The sequence below is a fragment of the Mobula birostris genome, chromosome 12 (assembly GCF_030028105.1).
Source record: "Mobula birostris isolate sMobBir1 chromosome 12, sMobBir1.hap1, whole genome shotgun sequence".
NCBI classification, from domain to species: Eukaryota; Metazoa; Chordata; class Chondrichthyes; order Myliobatiformes; family Myliobatidae; genus Mobula; species Mobula birostris.
Window position 1 is genome coordinate 76,258,111 of NC_092381.1, and position 12,718 is coordinate 76,270,828.

The 12,718-nt window shown below is 38.3% G+C and overlaps 1 protein-coding gene across 8 annotated transcripts in view; it reads right to left on the reverse strand.

Moving 5' to 3' along the window:
- nek7 (NIMA-related kinase 7) overlaps window positions 1–12,718 on the reverse strand; it is a 227,554-nt gene that overhangs the window by 171,141 nt on the left and 43,695 nt on the right. The window contains exon 3 of one of the 8 annotated variants that reach the window (XM_072274171.1): window positions 937–1,103. The exons of 6 other annotated variants lie outside the window; for them this stretch is intronic. The gene's annotated coding sequence lies outside the window, so the exon portion shown is untranslated. Of the gene's footprint in view, window positions 1–936; window positions 1,107–12,718 lie in introns of all 8 variants that reach the window. One more of the 8 variants, XM_072274170.1, reaches the window with a different exon arrangement.

Sequence of the window (12,718 nt, forward strand, 5' to 3'; positions counted from 1 at the left end):
CACTGCCAAGTCCTATCAATATTATATAAACTCTGATAGTAGAATCAAGTGCTGCATTTGCAGTTTCCCACAATTTAAATTCCTCATTTTATAAGCAATTAAAGGACAATTGTAATATATAATGCAAGTCCAATGTGGTAGATTATTACATGCCAAAACTACTGCTTCTCAAAATCTGCAGAATACAAGTTTTAATTTAGGATTTTAGCCAATAACTGTATAACTGCAAAGATGTTTCTGTAAATTATGCCACGGTTCTCTCACACAAGATTTTTTAAAAAATGTGGATGTTTGTTTGTTTCTACAATGCAAAAAAAAAGTCAGACCGCTTTCTAATAAAACAAGTAGCTCAATAGACATAAAATTCAACAATGAACTCAATTCCAGATTATTCACCAGAACATGCTTAAAAGATGAAAAGAGACTTCACTGGTTTGACTTAATTGGCTTTTCTTCCATCAATGCCCACACCGTGCCTCACTTACTCACTTCACCTCATTCCTGGATCACCACACTACCCTGCTATTCATGCTTCATCTATAAATAAAAGTTTAAAAAACTGTAAATCTGAAATGAAAAATAATAATGGAAGAACTCAACTCGTCAGACAGCTTTTATGGGAAGAGAATTTAAAGTTATAAAGAGAGTGGAAGGAGGATGGCTTAGACAAAAAGATTATCACCAATAGACTGTGGACAAGGTTACAGAAGGAAATCTCCAATTACAAAGCTGTCTGATTAATAGCTTAGTGAGGAAAGTTGAGGAGAAATACAATACAGAAACAATAGTTCTGAAAGGATTATTTGCAGAGGAGGTGCAGAGGAGAGCTGTAACTGAGAGTTGAAACTAAAAGGAACAATGCTGGAGGTGCTACCAAAATCCTCATTTGGACACTAAAATAAGGGTAGTGAAAGTTGAAAGTTTACTTATGCTTACATTTAAAATTATGTATCCAGAATTTTTGTTCGTCCACCTCCATACTTCACTTATGTTTGACTTCATGTTTAACAGATCATTTTATTCCCACTGCAATCCTGAAGACCATCTTTAAATTTATTCTTCCCTTTTAAATGGCTCGTAACAGGTCAGGGCTGTTGCCTTTCCTTCTGAAAGCAAAGACATAAGCAGCATTGTCTGTAATAATGACAAATTATCAACATATAATTCCCAAGCTACTGTGACACTGACTGTTCAGATCATTTATGCTTTGCATTGTTATTCAATGTAATCTTGATGGTGTTATATGATCCTACACCTTTCTACTCAAATGATCAGATAGTTTTCTCTTTTCATACCCACACTCATCCTTGGAATTGATCAAATTTCAGACTTAGTTCCTCATCTTCCTCATTAGTGTGAAGTTTGAAATCAAAGTTGATGTTTTCATTGCTATTACCCTTTACTTAAATAGCTCCCTACTTATTTGACAGATTGTCTGCTAAGTAATGCGCCATGGTAACAAAAACATCAAGTTTTATTTCAAACTTCACTCATTCAGCATTTCTTTCCAATTTCTTCACTACTACACTGAGCAGATCTTTGACTGCCTCCAGTTCCATGCATCTTCAAATATTCATCAGTAACTTCCAGCTTCCATCCACCTCTAAACGGATGAATTCATGTGTTCATAAACAGTGAGGACCAGGTGACAATAATCATTTTTTTTAAATCAGAAATAGCTGGCTGCATGGAAAAAATAGTTGTGTTCAATTCCTCAACAGATAAGTGGCTCATGTACAGAGTTAATTGAACAGTACAGTCGGCCCTCCGTATCCACGGGGGATTAGTTCCGGGAGCCCTCAGGGATACCAAAATTTGCAGATGCTCAAGTCCCTTATATAAAATGGTGTAGTATTTGCTTATAACCTACACACATCCTCCCGTATACTTTAAATCATCTCTAGATTACTTATACAGTAATACCTAATACAATATAAATGCTATGTAAATAGTTGTTATACTGTATTGTTTAGGGAATAATAACAAGAAAAAAAAGTCTGTACATGCTCAGTAGAGACGCAACCATCGTAGCTCTTCTGGGAATGCTGATGCTGCCTCAGCGAAAATAGCGTTCAGCGTTTGTTTTGCAGCAAGCCGTTATAGAGGCAGCGCGCACGCCATAGCTTTGAACTGCGTGAGATTTTCGCTATGATTGACAGTGCTGCAATTATTGCAGAAAAGTATGACTTTAATTTTGAAAGGGCACGTAGGTATAGGGCAGGTTTGCAGGATGTTTTGAGTGCTTACAAAGAACTGTATGATAGTAAAATGCATGAACCTTCCAGTGTGCTCGCTGTCTTCCCGATTCTAGTAAGTGAAACTACACTGTACTGTACATACATTATTTCTACTTTATATAGGCTGTGTATTTATCATATAATTCCTGCTTTTACTATATGTTAGTGTTAGTTTAGGTTTTATGTGTTATTTGGTATGATTTGGTAGGTTATTTTTTGAGTCTAGGAACGCTCAAAAATTTTTCCCATATAAATTAATGGTAATTGCTTCTTCGCTTTACGCCATTTCTGCTCTACTTTTGGATAGCGGGGGAAACCTGTGTACAGTATTTTCGATCCGTGGTTGGTTGAATCTGCGGATGCAAAACCCGCAGATACGGAGGGCCTACTGTATTTTGAAGCAAGTGGAATAGCCCAAGAGAAAGAAATATCAATTTTGCTGAGTGTATTGGATTTGATTTGAAGATTTACTGCTCCAACCAAACCAGCAGAAATATTCATAGTCATACTAGTCATAGTCATACTTTATTGATCCCGGGGGAAATTGGTTTTTGTTACAGTTGCACCATAAATAATAAATAGTAATAAAACCATAAATAGTTAAATAGTAATATGTAAATTATGCCAGGAAATAAGTCCAGGACCAGCCTATTGGCTCAGGGTGTCTGACCCTCCAAGGGAGGAGTTGTAAAGTTTGATGGCCACAGGCAAGAATGACTTCCTATGGCGCTCTGTGTTGCATCTCGGTGGAATGAGTCTCTGGCTGAATGTACTCCTGTGCCCAACCAGTACATTATGTAGTGGATGGGAGACATTGTCCAAGATGGCATGCAACTTGGACAGCATCCTCTTTTCAGACACCACCGTCAGAGAGTCCAGTTCCATCCCCACAACATCACTGGCCTTACGAATGAGTTCCTTGATTCTGTTGGTGTCTGCCACCCTCAGCCTGCTGCCCCAGCACACAACAGCAAACATGATAGCACTGGCCACCACAGACTCGAAGAACGTCCTCAGCATTGTCCAGCAGATGTTAAAGGACCTCAGTCTCCTCAGGAAATGAAGACGGCTCTGACCCTTCTTGTCGACAGCTTCAGTGTTCTTTGACCAGTCCAGTTTATTGTCAATTCGTATTCCCAGGTATTTGAAAACCTCCACCATGTCCACAATGACCCCCTGGATGGAAACAGGGGTCACCGGTACCTTAGCTCTCCTCGGGTCTACCATCAGCTCCTTAGTCTTTTTCACATTAAGCTGCAGATAATTCCGCTCACACCATGTGACAAAGTTTCCTACCGTAGCCCTGTACTCAGCCTCATCTCCCTTGCTGATGCATCCAACTATGGCAGAGTCATCAGAAAACTTCTGAAGATGACAAGACTGTGCAGTAGTTGAAGTCCGAGGTGTAAATGGTGAAGAGAAAGGGAGACAAGACAGTCCCCTGTGGAGCCCTAGTGCTGCTGATCACTCTGTCGGACACACAGTGTTGCAAGCACACGTACTGTGGTCTGCCAGTCAGGTAATCAAGAATCCATGACACCAGGGGAGCATCCACCTGCATCGTTGTCAGCTTCTCCCCCAGCACAGCAGGGCGGATGGTGTTGAACACACTGGAGAAGTCAAAAAACATGACCCTCACAGTGCTCGCTGGCTTGTCCAAGTGGGCGTAGACATGGTTCAGCAGGTAGACGATGGCATCCTCAACTCCTAGTCGGGGCTGGTAGGTGAACTGGAGGCGATCTAAGTGTGGCCTGACCACAGGCCCGAGCAGCTCCAGAACAAGTCTCTCCACAGTCTTCATGATGTGGGAGGTCAATGCCACCGGTCTGTAGTCATTGAGGCTGCTGGGGCGCAGCGTCTTCGGCACAGGGACAAGGCAGGACGTCTTCCACAGCACAGGAACCCTCCGGAGCCTCAGGCTCAGGTTGAATACATGGCGAAGTACTCCACATAGCTGAGGGGCACAGGCTTTGAGTACCCTGGTACTAACACCATCTGGTCCTGCAGCCTTGCTTAGGTTGAGACGTTTCAGCTGTCTTCTCACCTGTTCAGCTGTGAAGCCCACCATGGTGGTTTCGTGTGGGGAAGGGGTATAGTCATAAGTTCTGCTGATATTGTGAAGTATTGCAGGAACATTTAGAACTGAAACCATTGTTGATTGCAGAATGCTTTAGGTTTCATACATGGAATCGAAAGGAAGGGAAGTCCTTTTCAGCATATGTGACTGAATTGAAGAGATCTGAGCATCGTCAGTTTGGTAATGGGCTTAATTATGCATTGAGAGATTATTTAGCTTGTGGAATCTTACAAAAAAAAAGTATACAAAAACAGCTCCTAACTGAAGCGCAAAGTACTTTTAAAAGAGCAGCTACAATAGCTGCACCAATAGAAACAGTGGTGGGAGATACCATTGAGTTGCAGTCAGGAATGAAAGTGAGCATGAACAAAATTGCAATCTCTAAAAAGAAACTGGCCTGGCTGAACAAATTGTACCACCATTGTGGCAGAGGGTCACATACACTAGACCAATGCAGGTTTAAAGGTGAAACTTGCTGAAAATGCAATAAATTAGGACACATGCAAAAGAGCATGTTGGGTAGACAAAAGTAAACGGACTGCACATGGAAGAGAAAAAGATAAAAGTCAATTTGTAGTTTCAAAAAGAGCACTAATCTGCATGCTATTAATGAAAAATCTGATAATGATGAGTGACACAGGACTGGATAGCCTTGAGATTTTACAATGTGGAAACTAATAGTAGACAAGCAAAATGGCTTACAACAGAAGTGAATGGCAAATTAATTAAAATGGAATTCAACACTGACTCAGCTGTTTCAATTACTTCACAAAATTAGTTTGAACAGCATTTCAAAGATACTAAACTGAAGCCTCCAGATATCCAACTAAGAACTTATACTGGAGAAAAGATCATTCCTGTGGGAATGACATTCATAACAGTGAAATACCACAACCAACAAGCCACATTGGGCTTGTATGTGGTAATACAGGACAGCTGGCGTTCTGAGGTCGTGAGTGACAGACAACTACAACTTGAAAGGAGATCCATCCATAACTTATATGCCACATCCCCTGAAATTGAGACAACTGAAATCAAATTAAGAAAAAGTACTGGATTTTGCCACAACCACTTCCATGCTGAAAACCAAGAACCATTGCGTAACAGAGAGCAAGCAGGTGTTGATCCCAGTCTCTGTGCCTCAGATTGGAAAGCATATTGGACCAAGGAAAGACCATGCTGCTCAGAGGAAGTGAGTAAGTGAAGAAAATACTGGTCCGGCTCCAACAGTTTTTGTAGGCAACATATCTAAGAAAGCTTCTGATATGCTAACCAGGCAGTTACTTGTGAACCATGGCTTGGTTTTAAGTTGGAAGAGAGTTCAAGGAGCTACAGGAAAGTCGCAAGCATATGGCTTTTCTGCGTATAAAGAACCAGAATCTAATCTGTGTACATTAATGTTATTGTATGAACTTCAAGTGGGAGAATAAAAGCTGCTTGTAAAGGTTGATACAAAAGCCTGCAAAGTGAATGGAAGACCGAAAAGAAAGGGGTCAATAAAGATACGAAAACAGAGGATCTATCAGATGACGTTGTGGATGAGGAAACCGAGAGGATATCAGATTGTAAAGGAAGAAATAGAAGGATTAATAAGAGAATACTCCCTTGAACTAAATGGACCTTCCCAGGATCAAGGTGCACAAACTAGAAGAAAAAGGAAAGTGAAGAGCCAAGAAATGGAGAGGAAAGGTGTCCAGAGCTGTCAGAACCACTTCCTGAAGTCTCAGAATCAACTCTTACAACCACCACGGTGGAGGCCCCAGAAACTGAGATTGTTTTCACAGTCTCAAGTCTCACGGGCCAAGCAAAGTGACCTCCCATGTCCGGGATGACATTATCTCACAAGAGCAAGAAATCCTCCACAGCGATTAGATATTCAGGTCTGAATGGTACAATTTAGAAATTAACTATGTTGTGGATGTCTATAGTAGGTGTATTATACATTATACTGTCTTTAGTTGAGATGCATTTTCTATTGAGTTAAGAGTTTATAGCAGGAGTCGGCAACCTTTTTAAGCACAAATGATTTCCTAGCATGCGTTATTCATTAATTTGATGCAAAATATAGCTAGATGTATTTAACTGGATAATTCCCATATTTCAAGTTTTTAATGGCATTTATCTGGCCCACCGTCCACTCATTAATACAGTACGTGATCCGGCCCACAGAGGCAAAAAGGTTGCCAACCCCTGGTTTATAGCTAAGCAGGGCGGAGTGTTGTGTCTTTTTTTTAGTATTTGAGTAATATTTTATATATATTGTTTGATTGTGTTCTCGTTTGTTTAAATACTTTTTCTTTGAATTATGTAATGTTATGAAGTTAGAAAACACAATAATGAGATGTATAACTGAATTTTGGAGAAATGTACAATCAATTTTAATTTTAAAAACTTTAGCATGCTCAAAATAAACAAAAAGCACCATACAAAACTGAAATAAAAAATAGGATATACACGTATACCAACATACAATATAAACACTCTACATCATAAGAGTAAAGCTTACTCATGGGTATCGAAGTCTTTCAGTCTAGTTTACAAGCTATATTGCAAATACTTTCAAGTCTATTTCCAAACAACCAGGTGACAGTTCCTTGCAAGAGGGAAACCGATGTTTTTAAAACTGCCACCATTTTAAAAGGGTAAAATTCAACTATGACAACTGAGGATAATAATTAACATCAGTTTATAATTACAATCTACATATTTCAATGATTTAACCAAAATACTACAAAATCTTTTAAAATGAGAAATCTGTCCTTTGGATTTCAATGTGGAATTTTCATTTTAAGTAAACATATTTTCCGAATGTGCAATAACAGTGCATATGCAAAGAGGTTAGAATAAGTTATCCACAATTCACCTTTCCAAACAGTGCAAAGGTTAAATTTTAGTATTTCCAAAAGTGAAACAATATTATTATTGATCTTTAAATCCAAAATTCAAACAGAAGGAAGCTGAACAAACACCAGCAATCAATGCCAAAGGAATATATAAATCAATACTGTCACTCATTTTACAAGTCTAAAGCATAACTTTTCTAGTGCTCAAATGCTTTTTATCCCAAAAGATATCCCTGGTGTATTAAGCATAATATATTGTTTTGTTCACAGCTTCACTATCTAGCACAGCATGGATGACTTTTATCTATTCTATATCCACAATTCATTAACTTATTTAATACCTTGGCAATAAATAAAAAGGTAGCTATATGATCAACCAGCTTTACCAAATAAGCTTCACGACCGAAAATATCATTGAAAGAGACATATTGTAAAATCTCAGCACCTAGCTACTTAACAGTCCTAGAAATGGTAAGTAAGAAAAACTCAATTTGTCAAGGGGAGAACTAAAAATCTAAGGAACCATTTCTCATGTCTCTGTTAGATTATGATCTGCTGAAATTCACATGGCATCTGAATTCAGACAATAAAACAATAATCCTTACAAACACATTTCCAATTGAGATAGCTCTTTATCATTCAGAATTATTGCAATTGATTTTGAAGAAAGAATGGTGAAGAGTTATCTCAATTGGAAATGAGTTCTTATTTGTAATTACAGTCGTCCCTCGGTATCCGCGGGGAACTGGTTCCAGGACCCCCCACGGATACCAAAATCCGCGGATGCTCAAGTCCCTTATATAAAATGGCGTAGTATTTGCATATAACCTACGCACATCCTCCCGTATACTTTAAATCATCTCTAGATTACTTATAATACCTAATACAATGTAAATGCTATGTAAATAGTTGTTATACTGTATTGTTTAGGGAATAATGACAAGGAAAAAAAAGTCTGTACATGTTCAGTACAGACGCAATAATCGCAATCGGGGTTGATATTTTCGATCCGCGGTTGGTTGAATCCGCAGATACAGAGGGCCAACTGTATTGAATTGAATTTACTCTATTCAGCATAACCTTTCCAGAAAAATTCACTACACATTACTTTCTGTCACGAGGAAATCTGCAGATGCTGGAAATTCAAGCAACACACATCAAAGTTGCTGGTGAACGCAGCAGGCCAGGCAGCATCTCTAGGAAGGGGTACAGTCGACATTTCGGGCTGAGACACTTCATCAGGACGAAGGGTCTTGACCCAAAATGTCGACCGTACCTCTTCCTAGAGATGCTGCCTGGCCTGCTGCATTCACCAGCAATTTTGATGTGTGTTACTTTCTGTCATATTACCAAGTTAATGAGGCTTTATCTCAAACTGCAGACAGCAAAATTTCTCGCACAAGAATGTTGTGCAAATCAACAGAAATCTAACCATTAGCTGTACTCTAAAGACGAAATATATGTTTAATTGTTTTATGTAAACGTTTTACAAAAAAAACAAATCAACTTTGTAAAAAGGCTACTTCTGAAGGAATCAATCTAGTTCCCTTAATCACTGATGGCAAATACTCTGAGCCACATTACATTTCAATAATCAGCCTTTAGACCTAGCATCTGAACATTAATTCCTCTGCTCTAGTCACAGGCAGTTTCACATTTACATTATCATAGAGGAGGAAGTCCTTAACTGATTTAGACAATAAAAAAGTCAGTATTGCAATAAAGAAGGTACTGAAGCTAAGTTGCTTATAATAAACACCATTTGCAACAAAACAATTAAATTAGAATACCTGCAATAACTTGCATTAATATTCTTTGCACATGGAAATGAAACACACAGTTTCACATTGAACTAATTAATTTACTGTTACCAGTTACTGTTATCTGATCCATCCAACATATTCAAATCAACAATTTCCCTGCTATTGCCAGTATTAACACTGTTAGTAGTAATTACATTTACTTCTGTACCTCCTAGAGCTCACTGCATTTTCCAGTTTCATTGTTTGGTTTACAAACCATTCACAAATGCTCCAATTCCAACACAACTATGCGATTCATACTTAGACAACATTAAAAGAAAAAGCTCCATAGAAACATTGTATAGAATCCTCTTGGAAACATACATAGGCACAAGTCTTCTATCCACAATACTGAACACTGCACTTCTGACAAATGACCTGAGTCACATCTTGATACTTCATCTGTTAGCTCTCAGGATTAAATTGAAACAGATCAAGTTACAATGTGTTCCATCCACAGTCCATTACGGCACACGCCCACAAAGGTGCCATGAAACAAACTGAACAAAATTATTGTTCTCAGAAAACATACTGCCTGAATGCTAATTACAGTTTATGTTTGCTGATAACTCACAGTAGGCAACAAGAAAACACTTAGTATTATTGTCTGCTCTTCTAAGGTTATTAAAATGAACATAATGCTAATGTTTATTTGATAAATATGCTTCAGATCAAAAAAAGCAGCAAATTGAAAATAGCACACAATTCAACATTTTATATTTGTTTTCCTTTGGAATGCCAAAATATCATACAATGTCTCAATATTCAAGCTAACACTAAGCTTCTGACTGCTCCAAAATGCCTGACCAACTGTTCATTACATTGAAGCTTTCAAACATGTTGATACTGCAAGTCATTTCAAGCACGAAATAAGAATTATTGCCTTGCACTTTCTCTTCACAAGTCTAACAAACAAAATTACATTTAGTCTCCACAAGTAGAAGGTTCATGATAGATTCAAGTACAAAACTTGTTCTCTGGGCACAAAACAGATTTTAATAAATTTAAATACTTAATTAACATTGTGTATGCCTATGGAATAAAAGTAACATGACAACTTAACAAATGATGGCAATATTCAAAGAATTTTAGACTTAGATATAACACAATCAAACTTTCCAAATGATTCAAAATGACAACCGACCCCTGATCCTGCTGTCATCTTTGAGGAATATATTCAGCTGTCTAGTTTAGGAATTTTTCTCATGCCAAATACAAATCCTTAGTGGGAGTTGCCCTTTAAAGGGCCAGTCTCATCACACATACCCAGTTCAAGCAGTACAAATTCTCATATGCAAACCAAGGACACTTTTAAGATACGCAACAGAATTTGCTTAGCTGTTGCTTAAACTTTCGCATGATCCATTTAGTTAAAAGATGTCAATATAACTATCAAGTTACTTTTAAAAGTTCTTGTTAAAGTTGTTGTGGAGTCACATATGATCAGTCTTGTTAATTAAACAATAACTTAAATTTTTCTTGTGCTAGACATTAAAAATTTAGTCAATATTGGTAACATGTATTTCATTGCATGCTGGTTTCTAAGTGCAGCTGTCACCAACAGAAATAAGGGTACAAGCTCAGACGTGGTGCATATCTCCCTAAAATAGTACAGCAATAATTCTAAACAAGTTTTTGTATCCAGGAAGAAATAAATTCAAAATCAGAGCAATTATGTTTGTGGCTACAAAATGAAGCCAATTTTTAAACACAGGAGATTCTGCAGATGCTGGAAATCTTCAGCAAAACACACAAAATGCTGGAGGAACACAAGTGAGGCAACAGCTCACCTGTGAGTCTAGTTGGGGTGGTCTTCTATAACCAGTACTCGAAGTGTGGCCTGCTCGACACTGGTGAGAAGACCCAACGTACTATGGATTGAGGGACCACTTTGTCGCGCACCTTCGCTCCATCCACCACAAAAGATGGGATTTCCTGGTGACCATCCATTTCAATTTGACTTCCCATTCCCAGACTGAGATGTTGATTAACGACTTCCTCTACTGCCATGATGAGGCTACAAATTCTGTAGCCTCCAACCTGATGACATGAACATTGATTTCTCTAATTTCTCCCTTTTCCTTTTTTTTCCAATTCCCCATTCTGGTTCCCATCACCCCATTTCTCTTCTCTACATCTGCCCATCACCTCCCTCTGGTGTCCTGCCTCCTTCCCCTTCTTCCACAGTCATTTCCTATCAGATTCCCTCTTTTTCAGCCCTTTGCTTCTTCCACCTATCACCTCCCAGCTACTTTCTTCATTCCCCCCTTCCCCCGCCCACCCACCTGATTTCATCTATCAGCTGGCAGCTAGTATTCATTCCTCCCCCCCCCCCGCCAAACTTTCTTATTCTGGCTTCTGCCTACTTCCTTTCCAGTCCTGATGAAGGGCCTCGGCCCAAAATGTCAAATGTTTATTCCCCTTCATTGATGCTGCCTGACTTGCTGAATTCCTCCAGTATTTTGTCTTCTCACCAACCCCCTTCCAGATGAAGCTGCAAATCACTCACAGTTCTTCCAATCTAGCATACCTCATTCACTGATCATAAAAGGCCTCCTGTGTACTGGAGGAACAAATGTAGATTGGGTTCCCTTCAACTATCAGATTCTTGAACTAACCTCCACAAACCTATCACAGCCTCAGTAATAGCAACATCATGACTACTTTGCAGTAGTTAAACCGCCTACCATGAGATATTTGTTTATACTTTAGTGCACCTTTTGTAACATCTTCATGTTATATTTGGGGGTAAGTAATGGATTCAGCAATCTAATGATGTGCATGGGCCAGACTGTTAATCCAGCTTTCACCTCATATTTGAAAAGTCCACAAAAACATTTACTGATGTAAATAAACGTGAATCAGAATTCAAATTAACCAACAATTTTCCATTTAGAACAGTGGCCCAATTCATATAAATCAGAGTGCAAAAGATAACTATAGGGCAAATACCAATTACAGTGGATTCTAGTTAATTCAGTCACATCGGGACCAGTACATTTTGCCCTAATAAGTGGCTGCCCCAATTAGCTGAAGTTTAATGGAAATAGTTAAAAGACATAACAACAACAAAGTATCATTTAACTGAGTAACAAATTACGCATTGAAATGAAATACAGAACAAATTAGAATACTGCCAAGCTACTACAGTGTGGTAAAACTGTGTTTTAGTTCCTAATAGTTATCAACGGAAGAATTCATCACTGCTATTTTGATTAACAAAATCAGCAGAGGTCACCGCCAACTAGTGCACATAATGGACTACCTCATTGCCTTCCTGATTAAAGTTGAAATTTAAAAAAAAACAAATTTTCAAAAAAATCACTTTTTTTTTGGAATCGGTATCTGTTGGCCCAAATGAATAACATAACACAAGCACATAAACTGACTCTATTTGAAAACTGTTCACTTCATAATGTCTAATGGTCAATTCTGGAGTCTCCAAGCCTGGATGCTTGAAACTACAGTGAACAAAGCAGTGCTGAATTATTTTCCTGCTTATTTTTCACTATCAGTGACAAAAATCACTGGATTTTGAATACAAGCAACTGATGCTATTTAAAAACTCTTTGCTTTAAAATCTAACAGCTACACAAGTGCACGTGACTGATGCTAGTTAGAAACTGTTTGCAATAGTCTTGTCTCAATTAGGCAGCATAATGTCCCAAATAAAAAGGAATCATGCTAGTTTCTCGAACCATTTTTGTTCTTTAAAGAGTTGTCCCAAATAAGTTGCTGCCTGATTAACTGATTAACCAG